The 7,933-nt window shown below is 38.6% G+C and overlaps 1 protein-coding gene across 1 annotated transcript in view; it reads right to left on the bottom strand.

Moving 5' to 3' along the window:
• lrfn1 (leucine rich repeat and fibronectin type III domain containing 1) overlaps nucleotides 1-7,933 on the bottom strand; it is a 183,968-nt gene that overhangs the window by 88,936 nt on the left and 87,099 nt on the right. The window contains exon 2 of the mRNA XM_024277408.2: nucleotides 874-913. The gene's annotated coding sequence lies outside the window, so the exon portion shown is untranslated. The remainder of the gene's footprint in view (nucleotides 1-873; nucleotides 914-7,933) is intronic.

The following is a 7,933-nucleotide window of genomic DNA, read 5'->3' as shown; positions in this document are numbered from 1 at the left end:
AGAGAAATGTCACAATAAGAAGATCAGATAGCTGCTCAGCTTCTGTTATCTGAGAGAGGTGACAATTGCAAGAGGTTTAGCAAACGGAGCACACGCGAGGCTGCAGTTCATGCTGAGTTTGTGTCGTGTTGGGATGCAGCAGCTGATAAAGTGGCTTTTTTAATCTGCAAACAGAAACACGAGTATTGCTTGTTCTGTCTTCGACAAACGGAGCGTACAGATATGCACACGCTTCACGTGCACGGTGGTCATGACTCCATTCTATATACAGTATAACAGAGATAATCTATCACACAATATATGCACCTTTATCAGGCCATCTTTAATATGCAATCTCCATCCGTGCCCACAATAATTCAGGCTGTTTTCAGCTGTTCATCAGAGGAACAGTTTTTTTTCTTTTTTTATAAATTGAGATAAGGAATTAAATCTGCTGGAACAGGGGATGCTGGCATTGCTGCGGGGTGGCAAAGCAGAGGCTCTGATAATAGAGCTGACTCCCATTGCGCAGGCTATGAGGCAAACAGCCCTGGCGCCAGCCCAGCCCTGCCCATGTGAGAAGATAGGTTACAGTGTCGTTGTGCAGAGGCCGTCTCTCTCCCTCCAATGTGAGCGTGAGGTGAAAGCCGCATGTAGCAGAGGCGAGGAACAGAATCAAACGCTGTGCTTTTGGATTCTCTGTGGCTCAATCTGTCTTAGTATATGTGGTAGAAAAGGAAGTAAAAAGTGGGCTGACTAACATGAGCCAAATACTGACCCTAAGTGATCGATCATCTTTGTTGAAAAAAAAAATAGACATTTTAATTCTGTAAAAGTGCTAAATCAGCTCCTGCTGTTAACTGGATGTACTTGTGTTCCAGCTGAGGAACTTACCCAGATGTTACGCTCCTCGCCGACCCCTCCTCAAAGCGGTCTGCAACGATAAATAAAAACAAAAAAGGTCACATCCTAATTTGCACACAACTCACAAAGACAAAGGGCTAACAGATGCAGCAGTCGCACAGTTTTGTAATCAGAACGGTTCAATTAGGAATTTAATCTCTGACTGCATCCCAGTCTGGGGAACCAGAACAATCATTTTCTGCACGGATAAGATGAAATTTTCAGGCAGAAATATTGTCTTATGCCTTTCTTTGGGTAAAAGCGATTTTGGGAGTTATGTGCATTTCTAATAATGTGTTTTTGGGGTTTTTTTCAGCTTTTTTTCCAACCTTCAAATCAAGCAACGAAACCAAAGTATAAGTTTCCAATAAAAATATTAGAAGCAGCAAATTGATTGGAATTTTGATAACAGAGCAAGATAATAAAAGTATGTCTTGCCTTTTTTTTGTTCAGTACAGTAAAAATATAACTAAAAAGACATAATAATTTAAAAAAATAAAAAATTTATTGGCCCTGCGACAGACTGGCGACCTGTCCAGGGTGTACCCCGCCTTTGCCCATCAGTAGCCGGGATAGGCTCCGGCACCCCCGCGACCCCGAAAGGGACGAAGCGGTCAGGACGATGGATGGCTGGATGAATGAATGAAAAAAAATGTAAAATTTAAAATATATATTATTTGTAAAAATGTACTGAAATTAGGAATGTCCCGATATGATCACATGGTCGAAAAATAGGCCGGATCACGTGGGACTTGATCAGTAACAGATATTTAATTTTAATATTTTGATCAGCACTTTATATTTTAAGCTTATTATTCCAGATAAATACTCCTAAGGTATTAGTTGCATTATTTTTACTTGTTTTTTAAAGCTACTTCACATAAGTCCTCTGTTTAAATGTTAAATGATAAAATAATAATAAAATTAAAATAGAGAAAAATCTGAATATGGTTATTACATTTGTTCATTTTTCAAATGTGTTACAAAAGTATCGCATTAGAACTCTGTATCAGCAGATACTCAAAATTAAATGACTCTGAATCGGATCAGGCCCAAAAAAACCTGAAAGGGCTTCCAAATATTACTTTTCATGCTATTATTTTTTTCCACTACACATCTCAGAGACTAAACAGAAAATTTGAGATTTTTTTTCAGACTAAATTCTAATTTATTTAATCAGTAATTAGTTTAGTTAAGTCAAATTTCCTTCTCCATTTTCATTTACCTCCAACGTTTTAACAAAACGGAAGTGATTTACTCAGCCGTTTCTCTTTGTACCTAGAGTTAGTCAGCAGAGGTATTTGCCCAATTTAAATTAACCGAGAAGGAAATTAAGCTCAAGATGCAAGAAAGACGGTTCGATTTGTTACCTAACGAAGGTCAAAGACACAGCGGTGGAGGAAAAAAACTGTCTTTTTAAAAGAACACAATCTCTACTACAAAGCAAGTCGTCCAAAGCCTTTTATCCAGATGATTTCCTGTTTGTTTTTCAACCGTTTTCCAGTTCAAACAACCAGATTCATACATGTAAAAATGGGACTGACAATGACAAGTCCAATTATCTCTGTAATTGCTGTCAAATTGTTGCATGCACATGTGGTGATGCAAAATTCTAACTGCAACTAAGAACAGAAATCACATCATTATTGGAGACAGCTAGTCCTGATTGGGTTGCTAATAACAATTATAAAAACTTCTGCTAAAAAAAAAAAAAAAAAAAAAAACATCCTTTACGTTAGTCGGTTGATGTTCTAAAACTATCCTGTTGTGACCATCACCGTTTTTCCCATCAAGCTTAAAAAGTGGCTGTTTTGGTCACCAGGTGAGCAATCGGTACTTCCCTAATCGAAATCCATTTCACTTAAATGCAGTCCATTAAAACAACATCCATACAGGCTGCAGTGTGTATCTGTGATACCCAGACAACCTATACATCCTTTTTTATACATGCTTTCTGTTTTCTTTTCAAGGTTGAGGGGTGCAAAGGAGTGACAAAAGTCAATGTCACCTTTGGCTAGCCAGTGTATCACTCAAATAGCACTGTTTTATTCAGAATTTGCTAACTTATTGCTTTAAATTCCACTCCGATCGTCTTTTAATCAATTGTAAAAGCACCCCCAGTGGTCTTTTAATTATGATTTGGTTGTTTTTAGCCAAAATGTAAAAAAAATTAAAAAATTAAAAAAAATGTTATTTTCTTGGACATAGTTCCTGCAGAGCGGCAGGAGTCCTTTAAAAATTTGCCTCTTAGTTGTGCGCAGGACTGTTGCTGTCGAGTAAGCCCACACTCATTTCCCAACATCCATCAGTTCAAATGCTCTCCTGCGTGCTTAGAGCTCCTCACAATCCCAACCCAAATTATCAGTGCAACAACAATGTCGAACAATATCTGAGCTAGCCAGATGCCATTCTCAGGTTTAGTCATCTACAAGCGGATGCATCAGATTGGAGTACAGCAGGGAGCTTGTAACTTTTACGTTACAGCTACAAGTTTTTTCAAATGAAATCTGTACAGAGACATGCTCAGAAATGAAATTTTAAGTGTCATTTTCCTTATATATGTATTAATCATGAGAGAAAATGCCACAAGAACATGCTAAAAACTGTCATTGGAGTAGGTCTTAGATTGACTTAAACACATTACAATGTTTATTCTAACATAATATCTTTTTACAAAGATTTGTCTAGAAGTAGACTTATTTTTTCAGCTATGGGTTAAACTGGGTCAGTTACATATTACCCTGAAGAAAAATCACAGCAATTTCCTCTATTGTCACAGAAACACGTCACGTCTGTGGACTGAATCCGGCATTTCAGTCCTTTAGACGTGTTTTCTTTTAGTATTTTGACTGGCTAATGGTCTTATGTAAGCCGTTTGTTGAAAAAGGTAAAGACAGAGAAATCATGCGAGATTACCAGAAAAGGGTTTCAAGTGTAACGACCCATAATGCACTTGTTTGTTATCTCCGTTGTTGGTGGAGGAAACAAACATTTGTATGTTGTCTACGGCTCAGTACCAACAGTGAAGGCATAAACAGTAAATAAAAAATGGATGGAGCATGACTCTCCATAAGTGCCAGCTGTTCTAACATGTTTGCTCATTTCCAGATGGCTACTTTAGAAGACCTATAACATTTTTTACTCCATGATAATAATCACGTTGTAATTTCTCATATTTCTCTAATCGCTTTTAAACGCCACGCCGGTCTGTGTCTGAGTGCCACTCATGCTTCTTGTTTTTCTCTCTGGGACAGTTCAGTGGGCGGGGCTTAAAATGGTCAGGAAGGGAAGATACATTTTAAAACTTGGTTTGATTTGGTGGAGTTTCGTAAATGACAATCACAAATTGGAAGGCTGAAGTGGACTGAACTGGAGGGCACTGTTGCCTGAAAAGTGCTCGAATCAGGACAAAAAAAAAAAAAAGAACATAGAGGAAAATCACTATGTCCAAACTATATGGTAAAGACCCACTCCAATGAAATGGTGTTTTTGGTGTTTTTCACATGTTCTTGTAGCATTTTTCTTATGATGGAGGACGCACATAAAGAAAATTCAGATTAAAACTGTGTTTCTGAGTATTTCTTTATATAAATCGTGAATCAGGAGCAAATGAAAAGATGTGGTTGGAAAAAACTCCACTCCATTCTGATAAATCCACTTACAGACAAATAGATCCATGTACATCTCTGTTTTCTTCGTCTGAGCTGGTATTTGGCTCAAAATTGTACAGTTGAATAGATCCAACATTGCACGCCATTTTTGTTGCAGCTGTAATGGGGGAGCATATAAACAGAGGGATAATAGGAAATTGAGAGTCAATTTTCTAATGAACTACTACTCTGCAGAAACTATGGAAAATGGCTAATGGTGTAAAGTTGTATTGCATTTTTCAACCATCCTATTTAACCCACACAGAAGGCTGCCCCACTGCTGAACATTGGCCGATAAGGACACTTTGGCACATGGGTGGACAACATGGGAATCAAACCTGCTATCTTCAAATCGGAGATTGACCGCCTTACCTCTGCACTACAGCCACCACTATGTTCTGAAACCTTACTGACAAGACATTTGTCAAGGTTTTAGTTATTTGCAATCCTTCAGATTCATTAGTTTGTGATTAATCGGCTTTCCACTGTTTTGTCCTCTGAAATAGTCCCTAGATCGCTCACTCTGAAGTGACTTGCACCAGAGTTCCTGTGCAAGTGAACAGACAGATTTCAAGTGTACCAGTTTTTTTTTTTTGGCTGTTGACCTCTATAAACGGGGCTTTAAAAGTGCTATCTGTTAGTCCTTGCCACATTTTTGACACTTTAAAGTGAACTTGTTTAATTCCTGAAATTATAGTCTAAAATCGTCTGTGTGCTGCCTCCTACAGGTTGAATTAAAGTTAAATTTTGTGATTGGTCAACTGGTGTAAGACCCATGTTATTTCAGAAGTTTCACATCATTATGCTCCGGAGCTCCAGTAGAAGTTAATCATTATCGTGTTAGCTTTAGCATGGCTCGTAGATGTTCTACCTTCGGTCGCCAAAAATCTAGTTTGCACAATTTTCCAGTGGACCAGGTAACAGTGGTTGAGTGCGATTGGCAGTGAATCCAGTGAACTCCATCCTGGTGATTGGAATGCAATGGACATTTCTCTTGGGATTGTTTGCTTAAAAAGTTAGCCTTTAGCTATGATGCTAGCATAATTTCACCACTGAGACATGGGTCCTCTTCAGTCTGGATCATGAGCGCCTGCCTGAGGAGAAGGTGGAGGAGAAAAATCCTCAATACTGGCATTACTCTGCTCTTTATTAGTCTCCATATTGAAGATGCAGAATGACCACATTACCTCAAGCTAACCTCACTGTGTCAATCACAGATCCAAACCACACCTCCCCTGCTCAGCCCAACCCTTTCTTTTATTTTATTTTTTTAAATCCGGGGTGAGAGTGGAGTCAGCCTCCAACTCTCCTTTAGAGTGACCCTGTAAATGATCTGCAGCTGAGTTCACGTGAGCTTTTAGACTTACCAAAGCGGGAGATACAAGGAAATGAACTGCAGTGCAAATTAAACCCTCAATTGACCAGTTGGGTCTTTACCCTACCAGCTTTTTGCTTCTTTTTACTACAGATCACAAGGTTGCTAGTTCAGTCCCCGACCTTGGTGGTCCATGTGTAATTGTGTCCTTGAGCCAGACTCATTGCCTCTGATGTATTCATTGATGCGTGAGTATGAATGTGGTTTGTAGTGTAAAAGCTCTCTGAGTGGTTGAGTAGAGAAGCATAGACCATATCTCCTTCACCTTTGACCTAAGAGTGACAGAGGTGGGAGAAAGAGGCTAAATAAACGTGTACCGCTGTGATTCAGCACCCATTTTCTACAATTTTTTTAGAAAGATAATGCGCATGATTCATTCTGTTTTTGCAGTGAGTCCTTTTATTTCAAATAGAAGCAAATAAATTATTTTTCTTCAACCTAGAACAAAAAAAACTTCCAATTATGCTGGGGGCATGAGGTTAGCTGTGTTTAAAATTGGGATCTCCTTAAAGATTCATGTGAAAGCATTAATGATGCAAGACTCTGGCTTCCTTCACCGGCTCTCCAAAAAAGCATCATCTGAGGCCGATTATCTGCACTAATAGGAAACTATAAATAAAGAATCCGGTCCAGATTTTTCTAAACAATGTACAGATGCTACAAACGGGAGGATCAAATGCTTTCTGTGTTCTTAAAATAACAGAGCGTCACAACTGCCAATCAAAACTATTCAACTGATATAAATTGTGCTATTTAATGTTATAAATAATTTTGCCTTCAAATATGTTTTTAAATACATAAATACACGTTTTGGCCTGATTCGGTTGCAGTTGAGATGAAATGGGATTAGATTTTATCACCTGTGGTATCAGATTAAATTCACTCGATCCCTAGCCGCCGATCACAGCAGAGTTAGTCTCCGGCTTCACTCCTCGCTCCATTTGTGTGTCACCGCTCCCAAAATACGACGACGGAAAGCAGAGACGTGTTAAACCCTTGATTGAGTTTCCACGCAGACAAACGTTCGGGATCCCCCAACACTTTGACAAATTGTCGTTCCCAGTTCATCACATACTGACACGTGACATTTCAGCACAGAGGGTCTCCTCTAGCTTCCCTTCTCACCGCGAACAGCACTCCCCCACATCTGCATGTTGCTTGGATGAGAACTGCATGGACTGGTATGGTGGCCCAGAAGTCCAAATCACTCCAACAAATCAATTAATGCAAAACCATATTAAAAATCCAACTTAAAAAAGAAAAACAAACAAGAGACATTTTATAAAACAAAAGTTTTTTTTTTCTTTTTAATGTAAACCTGAAAAACGTAGGTACATTGCATTTACTGTATAAGAGAATTGGACAGTGTTGCCAGATTGGGCAGATTTAATTTTCATATTGTGGGTTAAATTTGCTTTGGGTGTGTGACCATAATTTGGGCGGGTCTGGTGTCAATTTGGTGGGTTTTAATCAACACGGGAAAAAAATCAATAGCATACTTATTTTATTGTGAGTCTGAACATTTTTTTATTTTGAAAAATATTTTATTTGGAAAAAATGATTGGATACTCTCAGTTACATTTATGTCACTTGGCTGCTAAATTAGTCCAGAGATGAGTTTAACGGTGTAAACAGAGCTATTTTTTTTCTCCTGACTTTTAGATTTTTCCTGATTATTTAGAAACATGGTGGATGAATTGACTTTGTGGAATCAGAAATATGTCATTTTCTATGGGTGATGTCACACTTGCTTAGTCCAGTTCTCTATATACAGTCAACGGCACAAAGGGGCATCAGAGATGTATCATAGAATTCAAAGTAACCCAAAGTTTTTTGGCGTGAAGTGATACTGGATCTGATCCATGCTAATAATAAAACACATTGAAAAAACCTCAAAACTCATCATCCAATCAGCAATGTCTCCTGGTCCAGTGATCCCCAACCACCGGGCTGCGGACCTGTACCGGTCCATGAATCAACTGGCACTGAGCCGCAGAGGAAATAATTAATTATACTTACTTTTTTT

This window comes from Oryzias melastigma, linkage group LG13 (genome assembly GCF_002922805.2).
Source record: "Oryzias melastigma strain HK-1 linkage group LG13, ASM292280v2, whole genome shotgun sequence".
NCBI classification, from domain to species: Eukaryota; Metazoa; Chordata; class Actinopteri; order Beloniformes; family Adrianichthyidae; genus Oryzias; species Oryzias melastigma.
Note: the sequence above shows the minus strand (reverse complement) of the source record. Positions and strands in the feature narration are given on the sequence as shown.